The following is a 13,970-nucleotide window of genomic DNA, read 5'->3' on the forward strand; positions in this document are numbered from 1 at the left end:
GTAAGAGGGAAACAGCATAAGATTCTGCTAAGCTGGTTGTAGAGTTACTTGCATCATTTAAGGAATGTTGAACGTAGACCAAAAATAACGATAAAAACGATGAATGAATATAGCCCAACATCATTAGGGGAAAGAAAATTAGAATTAGTTTGTCCTTTATTCTCCTAAAACAGTGTTTAAGTGTATTTTGTCCCAAATTTATCCCATTCTGTCCGATGAATATATAAAGCTTTTTTTTTTTCCACACAACAAATGATGTGTATGTCCCAGTGCAAATTTCCCAAAGTTCCTATTTCTGACACTTCTTATAACATCATTTCTAACTTTTCCAGAAACTTCAATAACTTCCTTTTGTCTGAATTTATTTCATTGCCTATGTATTACAGTTTTCTAGAAATATTAGAATAGAGAGACATTGTGCTGGGAGGTTTACCAGACATGCTCAGCAGTTCTTACAACAATATCTTTGAAGCTATTGTATCGGTGCCAAGCACATCTTATTTAACGACATTTCCGATACAGGTCAAATAGGGTAGATATATTAAAAAAAAAAAAAAAAAGTTCAAACAATTCTTTAACTGGAGATGGAGACAGTTGAAAATCGAAAAGCAGAGATAATATCTTGATTTCTGAAGCCCTCTTTGTGCTTGAATAATAGCTTTTAAGGGTGTACCATAGTCAGCAACCCAGATTCTTTCCAGCCTTTTGTGGGGGACAGGAACTGAATTCACACTCCTAGAGATCCACAAGGATATTTAAGGAAGAAAGAAACAGTTAAGGTATAAATAGTATCATCAGGTGGATTCATACGCCCACAGAGAAGTTTTTGCACATCAGACATCTGTGTCCAACTGTAGCTATATTCCAACACCTTCAGAGTCAATGGAGAGAAGGAAGCACTTGCATTTACTCCTATACTAAGGTACTGCTAAAATACATCAGATTATTCACACTTCTGATGTTCTTGTGAAGTGCCTATACTTCTCACTGATTTTTTTTTTTTGAACCACTATAATCTTAATTCAGATATTCCATTTATGTGTTTAATTTAGGATGGGGTGTTGGGGAAAGAATTTGAGGCCTTACACTGTAAAATTTTATTTTAAAACATTATCCTCCTTAGATTTTGGACATTTAGATTTCTTTACCTGATTTAAGGACACATAATTATGGTGTTTAAATTAGAATTTTAATCTGCAAGGTTTCTTTTAAAATCCCTAAAGAGTAGTAAAGGTAACTGAAGAGGATGACCGGTCTCTTTTGAAAATACTTATCAAAGGTAGATTAGATGAATTGCTCTCAGAAAATGCTTGTTTCTTTCTATTACCTACAGAGAGATGCTAGAGGATAAATTTTGGCTGACATCATAGTTTTAAACAAATAAGCTAAAACTAAAAGATTAGTGCCATCATTAACTTCAGCGGGGATAATTTAGGTCTAAATGTCTACAGTTCTTCTATTACCATCAGAGCGATGTTCTACCACTTCTGGAAAAACAAGAAGTGAAGCTCAAGCTAGCACACAAAACACCTCTTCATGTGCTGTGAAATTGAAGGTGGCTACTGTCAGGATGTCCAGGTGCAGCTGAAGTGACTAGAATTGGAACAAAGTTAACTATATTTTTGTTGTTATTCTTGCTAACTTTGTTGAAAAATTTGGTGGCTCCATGTGAGTTCCCTGAGATCTAAACTGGTTCTTTCTGCATGCAGAGATTCAGTCCTGCTGAGGCTCTTACATATTTTATTATTTATTTTCTAGTAATTAGTCTAAACCACTGACTCAAACAGAACTAGCCAAGTGAAAAAGAAAATATAACAAAGTCCCCCAATATGTTGCCTTTGCCTAGGGCAATAAGCAGCTGACGGCTAATGGGACAGATGATGCTCCTCTTCTCAGTTCATCCATTTAGCTGCTTGTTTAAGACACAAGAATTCTTATGTGGCTTGACCCACACTTTGGCATCTGAAACTTTCATATGTGTTCTTGGTAAAGCTAGACAGATTTTTTTCTGACCTTTTGGAAAACATCAATTTTTCAGCAAAACTTGAAAACGGAAGTATTTTGCTTTGCAAACAGATACGCTACCTTTCAAGATTAAGTTAGATGTCTCTTCCTCTCTCTCCCTGACAATTACAGGGCTAACTGCATCTCTGAATGCACCACAAAATCCTTCCCTGGAAAAGCAAGGAAATGGCAAATGGTAATTCATTGTCATCAAATGTTGTAGGAGGTGCAGCATAAAGTTAAAAAGGCATGGGAGGGAAGTCTAAATTCTGTAAAGGATGATGACGTCTGTTAACAAGGTCATACAAAGTGAAATAATTTGGGGAAGTGCAGAAATTAAAAAAAAAAAAAAAAAGAATAGCACCTTATAATGAGATCGTGTCTTCTCCTTCTGAGGAGCTATGGATTAAATCTCTACAGAAAATAACTCAGAAAAGGTTCCTTACACTGAAAACAAAGCAGTGTTTACTAAGTCTGATAACATCAAGCGTTACATATTAGCCACAGGAGTTTCCTAAATGGAATTACATTAATTTGGTTTGTGAGAAGCTAAAATTGGTTGAGATTCACTTTGGATTTGGATTTGAATTTAGGTCTGGGTTGATCTCACTGGTTTCTAGAAATGAAAACGTTAGCTGCCTTGCCTGTGCTAACTCCCCAAGCTTTTAGATTGTCCGATGGTAGACACAGTTGCTTCTGGTATCATCCCCTCCTGAGCGAGATGTCAATCACAGGTAACAGATCCCTACTGGAGGTACCTCTGTCCTCTTTGGGATCTAGCTGAGATTAGATGCTTAAATTTAAGACAGGCATAGCCTGGTGAGACTAATTTGAGCCTTAATTTGCTAGTTCTATCAAAGTTGGGTAAGGTTGTGTGATCTAGGGCTGTAGACGTCTAGGGGGAGTCACTGAATGAAAAACTGTGGATATTTCCTTAAGCTCTGGGTTTCTTAATGGCTTTATACAGTAGAAGTTCCACTACTATTGCTTAGCTAAGTAGTAGCTAAGTATAACTACTAGAAGGTGGTTTATATTAGCAACTTCAAGACACGATGCTCCTTAAAAACCCTTCAGTTGTCCATGCTGTACAACACGTTACTTGTTTTACCTTTTTTCTGACTCCCTGGCCTCTGGTACTTGTCAGCACAGCTCCTGAGGTCAAACCAAGTGAGAATCTGATGGCAGGAATCAACACTGATTTCCACATTGACTGTGTTTATTTCTATTCATTCCCTTGGGGACTTTGAGGTTTGTCTGTTTTGTTTTCTTCTCTTCTCATTTTCTTCCAAGGAACTTTACTGCTGCCTGTAAGGGAGACAATCCAGCTTTGCGAGCTGGCAATGGGAGCTTGAGGGCTCCCTGCAAATGCTGAAAACTCTTTGCTTTCTAGAATGTTTGCTTAGGAAAAGTGAGTTTAAACAACTTGCACTGAGTGCTTGTTATGCAAAAGTATTTGCAATGCATAGATATGAAATACTTGTCTAATTCTTCCTTACTGAGCTCCAGTACTGTCTTCAGTGTACAAACTTTTAACCTTGCAAGGCAGAAACTGACGTTAAATTCTTTTTAAAGTTCTTAATGAAGTTTTCTCAGCAATACAATACAGCATCAGGACCTACTCCCCACCCATAAAATGGTATAGAAGACTATCTCACAATAGTGTCTGGAGTACAAGATTTCCTGTTTGTTCCTCTAAAGTCCCTCTTCATCCATACTCCCTCCAGTCTCTCCAATAATGACAGGAAAGGGCCAAAACTCAGAGAGGAGATGCTGATGAAACATCCCTACATGACAGAAAAAAAAAATAACTGTACTATTGGTTTCTTTTTAAAATGAAAGAGTCTAATAAATCATGAGAAAATGGAGAAACCTGCCTCTAAATTAGTAGAAGCTGGTATAGGTCATGAAGTGAATAAATTGCTTCAAGTCAAATTCTGTTGCTTTTTCTATCATATTGGTTACCAAATCCAAATTCATTCCATTTTCACATTGACCCCATCTCCCTCAGAAGCAGGGTCTTGGAACCCTTGGACTTGCAAGAAAAAAGCACACATCACCTTCTTAGCACCTGCATGTCTGCATTTGGATGGGATGCAACTGGTCTCACTCTCCCAAACAGTTCAGTCTCATAAGGGGATCAGGACTCAGTGCTGTGTATCAACAGGTGGGATTCATGGGGAACTTGAACTTGTAGGCTGAGATATATATATATATCCTACATGGGATGATGTGAACATATGGGCAAGGGCATCAGCCCAGTCCGTGACTTGGCCTTGGAGGTACAGAAGAGATTCAGAGACAGAACTAGGAAAACAGTCCCAATATGAACCTCTGAATTTTTTTATTTACTACAAAGAAGTCTGTAAAAGTTCATCTTTGTCATCCTATTGATAAATTAACAATGATTTCTTCTCCCTGTAGTAATTAGGCAGAAAGAAGGATAGGATGGATCTTGGAAGTCCCAATATCTAGATAGACCTGAAGAGTTATGTAACAGTGCCAGGTCTAAGGAAGACCAGAACTGTGAGCTACCTACCATGTGAGCTACCTATCATGTGAGCTACCTATCATTTGGTCATACATGACTTATCAGTAACTCATATATGAGCTTTTGTGATAAAACAACCTGTGTGTCCTTCTTTCTGTAACTTTTTTTTTTTTTTTGGTACCTAAGCTAATCTACTCATGGAAGTAGATTCTCAAGGGATCTCTATCCCAATTTTTGTCTTTTCTGAAAACTCAATAGCCTTGTGAAAACAGAACAGTGTCCTTGGTTGAGCCACCACAGAGTGCACAGGCCTATAGACCCCAGAAGACTGATCCTATCTGTCCATCGGGAGGTGCCACCTCCGTAGAAAAGATGCCTGAGCAGTGTGTGAAACATCTGGGTGGCTGCACTTTACAGTCCAAGCAGAAAGGCTTCCCAGTACTGATTTACTCGGATATGCCAACTTCACAGGCAGCTCTGTCAGACCTGGTGCCTGACACGACATCAGCACGGCTGCAAAAACCTTCCTTTCTGTCTTTTCACCTAGTCTGTTTTCCCTGCATGATCTGTGTGTAATGCCTGCAAGCCAATGCAAAGTGCTTTTCCTCCTCTCAGTAAATGATGGGGTGGCCTGGATGAGAATTTATCACTAACATTTTTTTTTTCTTTGAAAGGAAATTTGATCTGTTGATCAGACATGAATGCTGTTAAAGTATCTTCTTTTCTTGGAATATTGTCCTATATTATTGGCTAGCAACCCCCCCAGAAAGGGAGAAAGGGAGTGGTTTTCTTTTTTTCTTTTTTCTTTTTTTCCTTTTTTTTTTCCTTTCTTCCTTTTTCTTTTTCTTTTAAGGAGATAAAATACTTTTTTGCTTCGTTTTGTTCAAGGTCTCTTTCCCCACATTATATCTTTCCAGTCACAATGTCACTAACTGCCATTGTCAAACACAGGCCAATATTTTCAAGAACTTCCTCACCTTCAATAATCATATGCCCACCTAACTTAAAGAGGCTTCATTTCCAGAGCAGATGTCCACAACAAACCTTAATAAAGGCAGCCCCTCATGAAAGTGACTTCAGCTGAGTAAATAAGCTCTTGTTCTCAAGCATAGCCTTGCAATGCTCCTGGGACATAGTTTTTCTTCTTCTTCTTCTTCTTCTTCTTCTTCTTCTTGTTCTTCTTCTTCTTCTTCCTCTTCTTCTTCCTCTTCTTCTCCTTCCTCTTCTTCTTTATCTATTTATTTATTTTATCCCTTTTCCTTTCGCTGTATTTTTCTGATTAAGCTGAATGGTTTAAGCCACAGCAAAGTCATCAGCTTTTGGGAGATAATCACCTGAGCTCAGCTCTCTCCTGTAAATGGCATGTTGGAGCTACCTGGCCAGAACAGACCTTACTTTTGCTGATGTATTAAATGTACTGTAACTGCTGCCACCAACAGGATGTTGAACAAAAATGAGACATTTTTCCACCCATTGCTTTAACAGCTGGGTGTCAAAAAGAGATAATGAATAGATAAGAAGAATTTACCTTCTAATATCAGTTTACTTGCTGTAGGAAGCTTTTCTCTTTCACAACACTCTCTCCATATGATCTAAGCAGAACATACTGTTTTTTCTCATGCAGATTGCAAGAGGTATCTGAAACCTATGTACTTTAAACATGACTACTTTATCTGATGTACAAAGGAAAATAACGATGCTAAAACAAAGGAAAAACAAAGAAAATGCAAGAAATACCTTCACCTGATTCACTGATCTATATGACCTAAAATCACTGTTTCTAGTGAACTTCAGTAGTAAAATCTGTTTCCCAGCAGCAAATAGGTCTGTTTTGTGCCTGCAGTTCCTTCTGCAAGAGTTACAGCATGATTATTGATTTTCTGAAACTGGTTGCCTCAAAGTGAGAATACTATCATGAGTTCATGAGTTGCAGTACAATGTTGGGACAAAATGCTGAACATCATTCTTCACTTGCTTTAGGATTTTTGGCCATTGTTTAAATTTATCCCCAAAAGGTTAAATAGCTTAATTTTCTTTAAAAGAATCCATTTATTTACATGTTGAGAAAAATAAATCCAAAACATTTTTCTGTTATAAAAATACAATTTATCTGTGTTTCAAAACATGGAAGTTTCCAAAGAGGAAGGAAGGAAGGAAGGAAGGAAGGAAGGAAGGAAAAGATGAAAGAAAGAAAGAAAGAAAGAAAGAAAGAAAGAAAGAAAAAAAGAAGAAAAATGATGCAATTAATGTATGAATAGTTTGGAGAAAATATACATACTCTCTCTAGTGCTGTTATAAAAACAAAATATAGCAACTTTTAAAATTCCTTTTGATTTTATTTTTTTTAATTGTATGTTTTATCACTACACTTAGTTCAATGTAAGTTAAGCTGCAGAATTTTGTTTTGAGTCTGTCTGATTTGCAGGGTTCCAATTAGTCCCAGATATATTGAAATTCAAAGCCCTTCAGAGTAGGGCGAAGGCAGAAAGATCATGTTTATTTTCATTTGGTAAGGAATGCTTCCTACAAAAATAACTAGAACCTAGATTGCTATTCCATGTTGTCATTTAATTTTGTGGGTGAGAATTTAGTATGGGATTTAGAAATCTCATGGTTCAATTCTCATGTCTTTGGGATTAAGGAAATTATTGTGAAGGAAGTTAGGATGAGGGTATAAAGCATAACAGACAATCTGAAATGATTCTCTATTTAATTCTGGAATAACAGTGCTCACACAAGGCACTATTGTAGAGTTGCCATTGGACTGGAGCCTATTTCATTCAATTTGCCTATACAGGGAAATTGCTCCCAACTCCCTCAGGCAGCTTTGCAGATCTGTTCAGGGATACTGAGGAAAATTAATCTGAATTAATTTTTGAAGTGGATTAGTTCAACTAAATTAAAATGCTGTGTGGACTCCCTCATTCAGAATTAAAGGGGCTTTAATTCAGTTTTGCTTCATTCAGGTTAACATTGAGTGAAGCAAGACAGAGTTAAGGTTCCTTTAGAATTATGTCTGACTGAACGCAATTTAAATTCCCGCCTTTAATTAATTTAGAGCTATTTCTTTTGACTCTTCCTGCATAAACAACAATGTAACTTACATGAAGGACAGCATACAAGATACAAAGATCTCTGGCCACAACAAACATACATGGACAACACAGTGGATTCCTTTCCTACTCCAAATTCTCTCAGCCTTCGCTCAGGAGAATCCTCCTGAAAGGACATTTCAGCTCTGCTTCCTAGGCTTTCTTCTCAGCCTCGCTAATGTGTGGGTTGATAAAATGTGAAACTGTGAAAGGGACTCATTTTCCAAGTCTTTTTTTATTTAGTCAGAGGATAGAGCTTCCAAGCCACTAGTGACCTGCACTGTATTTGTAATGTTGTCTTTCTGTGCCATTACAATTCTCCAGAGTCTTCTGCTCACTTCTTCAGATGAATCATTATATTAAAAAAAATGTGAACTATATGAAGCATAGAAGGTAGCTACTCACTGGGAGTGGGGGGAGCAAAGGAGAAAATGAAAACTTTATTCAAATACTTTGAGAACATATTTGGACTTATTTTCTCTTGGGGCAACATTCTCACTTTAAAAGATGTGAGAGACCATGTTCATGCTGATGGTGGGGTATTGCTGGTACACATCAACAAGAAAATCAGGCAAATTGACTAAAAAATCATGTGACTTATATTAAATCAATTAAAGGTATTCTTCATCTGGGTCTACCCAAGGGGTTTATACTGATTTAACTAAATTGGTTTCTAAACTGATTTAGTTAAAGTGGTGAATAAACTGTGTGCAGCCAGAAGTAAGTACAAAAGAGTCTAAGTCAAAGAAATCCAAGTGAGTGTAAGAGGCACAATGAAAGAATTGAGGAAGAGATTAAATGGCTGCCTAGCCTCTAGGGGTTATGAGAAGTGGTTGTGAGCACAGTTATACAGATGATGAAGACAGGAAAATCTGTCTCTGTACACACTGACCATGACCCTAGAAGCACTGGGAATTGTACACCAGGTGTTGGAAATCTGAATCCAGGCATCTCCAAGGAAAACACCCAGAAAGTTGTGAAGCAATGGCACTGAAACTGACTGCCACGTGTGGAGCCTCATCCATGCAATGCTGACCTAGAGAAGACAAACTGAGAGAGCAGCAGAAGCATACAAGTGATTATATTTCAGAAGGGTGGTTAAGAGATGCAAGGCGGTAGCCCTCAGGTACAACAGGGAAGAGGTAAAGACAAGAGCTGTGAAGGGCTGGACTTTGTTACAAGGAGTTAGTCTCACATCTAAAATTATTTCTGAACAATTGAATTTCAGATCCTAGAACAACTGTTGATTCTTCCTATCTGGCAGTGAAGAAATCATCTCATGCACCTATCTCAGAGTGCATCTGCAGCGGCCACCACCAGGGCACTGGAACTGCTGACATTGTGACTTAGACAAGTGAACTGAGGCCCTTCCTAATGGATTCCTGGGTGTGTTTTAGGAGTTAGCAAGAGCTGTGAACCATTCCTAGCAGTCAGTTGGGTTTAATTGCCTTATTCTGGAAACCAGGAGAGCTTAATTGCAAGGGTCACATTGATGGCTTTGGGGCAGGGTGTGTCCTGGCAATGTTTAATTTACTAGTACCGATATAGCTTCTGTATATCAGTTCTCCAACTCTAAAATGGAGTATTACTTATTATCTGTTTTATGCTGTTGTATACAATTCAGGTAATTACAGACGGGACAGGGAACTGTAGATATTAGGGGTGTCAGAGAACTATTATGTTAATTTTATATCCCATGTCTTTGCTTTCACCAAGGGAAGAACAGTCACAGGTGATGTCCCTATGAATGAGTTTTTATAGGGTGTTATTCTCTTATTCATCTCACTTGAGTTAAGCAAAAGATGAAGAGGTTAATAACAGCATCATGTGTCATGAACACCCAGAACTACTTCACCAAACATTTGGAAACCCATTCAAAATCATGGATTAAATTGATAACACACTAGCAATAAGTTCTAGAATTGTCTCTCTCCTTACTAATTATAAGCCCTCTGGGCATGTTACAAGGCTTTTCATATAATCGTTATAGCTATATCCTCATAGCTGTTCTGTATTCTTGTTTAAACCCCAGGCCATGTAGACTTCACTACAGGTTTACTATTGAGATAAGAATCACTGTAGAATCTTCTTCAGTCTTTCTTAATTCCTCTCTGCAACTTCGATAAAATATATGAAGGAATAAAAGAAAAACTTATGGAGCATCTGTGGACCTAGTATTCTCTTCTTATTGTCTTGTCCCTCAGAAATAACTCCCATGAGGAGCCCCAAACATCTGATAATAACCAACAGCTACAGATGATGAACAGCATGCTTAAGAGATATGCCAATTACTCTGCACATGCCTCTTCCAACTTTATGTTTTTTTTGCATTTTAGTATAGAAGTTTTAGCAAAAGTATTAAGCTGTGGAATTAGAAATGTTTTCAATAACTGTTGAAGCACACAGTTCCTGACATGTATTTGCATGCTAACCTGAGCATATAAAAGTGCTTGGGTTCTCACACGCTCCTGAATGTGGCCATGTACATATACAGACTGTCTCCAGTTACAGTTTCAGCAGGATATGGACAAAACCTTCAGCCTTATTAAGTTTAGCTTAAGTGAAGTTTTCTGCTTTGTGATATCCTGCTCCTCCCTCCCCCTTCCCTAAATCAAGTAAGGCAATGGAGGAGGCTCAGGAGGTTCAGAAATAAATAAAAAGTGGTGGCTAGCTTCCTAAAAGAACAAAGCTTCAACCTAACTCAGAGTTTTTGTCTGGGAGTCGGGACATCTTGTTTTGTAAATCAGTTCAGTTAAGCATATTTGAGCTCTAGAATCTAAGTGAAGGTATCCAAAATGTAAGTATTGATAAGGATACTGAGGATTCGATTCAATTGCTCAAACACCCAGTGCTGTGTGAGACTGCCCAGCATATTCAAGATATCTGTATGGGGGTGGAATTACAAGAGCACTGAACTCTTTGGGACTGTCAAAGGCCATCTGGAGAACCCTAACGTATTTCAGATGGCCCAATAATAGGACTGTGACATGTCTATGTGCTCATCATTGTCAATATATACCTAGACTATGGAGTTGAGGGAACAGTTTAGCTTACTCTAAGGTAGACATCTACTTTTGGGCCGTTGAATAACCCTCTGGTCTTGTCTAAATGCAGGTGAGGGGTGTCCTTCCATGTCTCCAGCTATCTTGTCAGAAGGGTGTAAGCGTCTTGTGTCCCATAAGCCCTGTGTCAAGTCTGTCAGGTCCATGCAGATACCCTTGGACATTTTAAATGGCACTGAACCTCTACATTTAGGCAGCTGATTAACCTGTGATTTCCATTGGCTGGAATGGGAGCTTCAATACACAACTCACATTCATATATTTATGTGTATAGGTATTTAAATAAAGTTGTTTAAACCTGGAGCTGAATCCCATTGCTCATGTGATACTTGGAAAATCAATTAATCCCTCTGAATCTCTGTTGTTCGTTAATAACACAGAGATGGTATCTCCAAAAATGCATGTATCCACACTTGTCAAGCACTGGATCTGTTTGCTCAGAACACTGCCCAACAAAGCCTTAGGCAGCATGTCTGTTATTTTGATGTACATTTTTTTACATGCTGCTGTGGAAAAGCCTAGTGGACCAGGCCCAGCTGTGCAGCCCCACAGGAGCGTGTGCCACCCGTACATAGGATAAAAGACTGGCTTACATCCAACAGGGCTTAGGGGCAAAGAAGTAGTGGGTAGATATCATCTGAGGGGTCATCATAACATGCCCAGTGACTGTCCAGCCTCATGGAGAAATCTGAAACAAAGTAATACAGTGATTTGGGAAAAGCTTGCATTCAGTTCTAGAACTGGTTTGTATCATGTCTCTCTCTCTCCTGGGCAGCCTGTACGGTATTTAAAGATGATGATATGCATCATCTATAGGCCAGTGCACTAATGCCTTGTCCCAGCAACAGACCCCCACTGGCAGGAACTCCTTCCAGCCTCTGTGTCTTTGGCACTGACGGAGGACTCTGCTTTCTGTCAGTGTATTTGTGCAGTGACACATATTCTCTAGTGATTAGATTAACGTTGGCAAAGGCAATATGAAAAACCCACACAGATTACCACTGTCACCCGCAGTAAGTACATTTATTCATTTCCATTTAGCCAAGTTTTTACAAGCTGAGCAAGGGGCCAAATAAGCAATAAACACAGAGGCAAGAAATTAAAATGCTGATCCGTTCACTGTGAAAACAATCAAACCATCATCTTTCTTTAGGCAGCTCATTCATCATCCAAGAGGGCCACAGTGTGCTGATATGGAGGGCTGGAAATCTAATGTTATTACATGTAAATTCACTAACATGAAATTACTGCCCCTGATGTGATTTTACTAATAAATTAGTTCATTTCTACCTTTTCGCAAGAGACTTTAGGGACCGTGGAGAATTGTACACGAGTCTTGTAATCTCTCCTGCTTTATTTCAAGTGAGCAGACAGTTTAGTTCTTCCCTTCACCACCTTGTCCTGTTTCTCCCTGTGACTCTTGTCTTGGCTCTGTTTCATTAGGGGATAAATAGACAACAGTATTTTTTTTCTGTCTTGAGGCCAGATTTGTTGCCTTGGGTTCAGGAGAAGCCTAAGAGGATGAAAGTTCCCTGGCTTTGCATTTTACTACTGTGGCAATGACTGGGAGAAGTGAGTAACTAGGCGTTGCCTCAAAGTTTTTTGAGCTGGACTGTTTGTGCAAGCCTTGGGAGGCTAAATTTCTTATCTGCACCAAATCTTCTGGGGCAGGAACACCTGGATCCTGAGCTGATTTCAGAGTCATAGGGCTATGGTAAGCCAGAGCCAGAAGTGAAGCTCACCTGCTGGTACTTTTGAGATTCATCTGGAGCAAATCAAGGTGCCAATTTGGGTAGTGCTGGTTCAGGAGCAGTGGCTGGATCTTGGGTGTTTAAATCTCTCAGATTCACTAGTGCTGCGTCAATTTATGGCATCTGAAAAAAAGTACATTTCAAAAGCAGCTTTCGGTTCAGAGGTCTCACTATATATTTACTGCATTTTCATGTACATTCAGTGCTTAACATTTTTTCATTTCTCCCCTTCCTCACATATTCCAGCTCTGCCGTGCATGTTTAGCATCAAGGGCACATCTGTATCTCACTACATGTATTTTTATGGTGCTTTGGCCAATAAGACCCTGGAGTATATTTGGGTCCATCAGTGCTACCATATAAAAAAGGGCATTCATCTGCTATAATAAAGGTGTCAAAAATTAAACCTGATCCAGTTATCTAGACACTTTCTATAGTCAAAGCAGAGAAATAGGCCTTTTAATAGGGTAATTTTGAAACAGATCACCATCTGGCAGTGACTAAAAGAAGAATATACCTCAGTACTTTCATCTGGGAATTTGGAATGCCCTTTTGATATTACTCTCTTGATCATCTCTTCTTAGTACACTGCAGTTCATCACAATTTATCAGTTGGTTTGGTCTCAGAGTGCACAAACAAGTTTCCTTTCAAGTGAAATTAAAGAAGAAGATAAACTTTTGAATTACACCTGATGTTTTCTAACTAGGAAAAGGTATTAAACATGGGAACAAACTACAGCAAAGTTTAATCCCTCTGAAATGGCTACAGCATGGACATTAGGACTATGGCATGGACTGTTTCCCTCTATAAGTCCAATTCTGTTTTTCCAAACTACATACTAAGGTAGATATTGCCTATGTTCTCCTTTTGCCTCAAAAAGTTGTCTAGAGCTTACTCTTAGATATTTAATTTTGAGATATCTGGGTAATGTAAGCTGAATCTCAACCTAAGAAACAAATTCCCAGTCAGCGCATGGATATAACTCAAAATTAACTTGCATAAGGTAATCACAGGACAAACAGAATCATAATCTTTCATCTCTACTGCTAGGAGTACGGCCACTGTAAATAACTTCTGACTGAGGAGCTGTTATTTCATTAAGGAAACAACTAAAATTCCCAATAGCCTTTCTACTCAATAAGCTGATTATCTGTAAATCAGCCAAACATGCTGTCAATACTGACAAGCTGTTGACAAGTTTAGTAGTTTGTCTTATCTTGATTGTCTTAAAAATGAAATTATACAGTCAGAAGGACCTCAGTACATCAGGAGTTAGTATCTGGATCCCTAAGATTTACCTACCAGTCATGTCTGAATGAGGTTGGGATGACAGAAAGGGAGGCAGTGATCAGGGCAAAGGCTGTGCTGAAGCAAGGGAGCCTGTTCTTTTTGTCTCCTGCTCTGAAGCAAATTATGGGGTAGATTGAGCCAGGCCGTCACACTTTCACCAGAATTAAACTGTCATGAAAAGTGATTTAAGACTTACAAATACTGCATCTAATAAGCACTAAAGCAGAAAATAAAGTCAAGCCACAGATCATGAGACTGGTCCACTGATTGTGGAGCCCCTCT

The sequence above is a fragment of the Cygnus atratus genome, chromosome 3, assembly GCF_013377495.2.
Source record: "Cygnus atratus isolate AKBS03 ecotype Queensland, Australia chromosome 3, CAtr_DNAZoo_HiC_assembly, whole genome shotgun sequence".
NCBI lineage: Eukaryota > Metazoa > Chordata > Aves > Anseriformes > Anatidae > Cygnus > Cygnus atratus.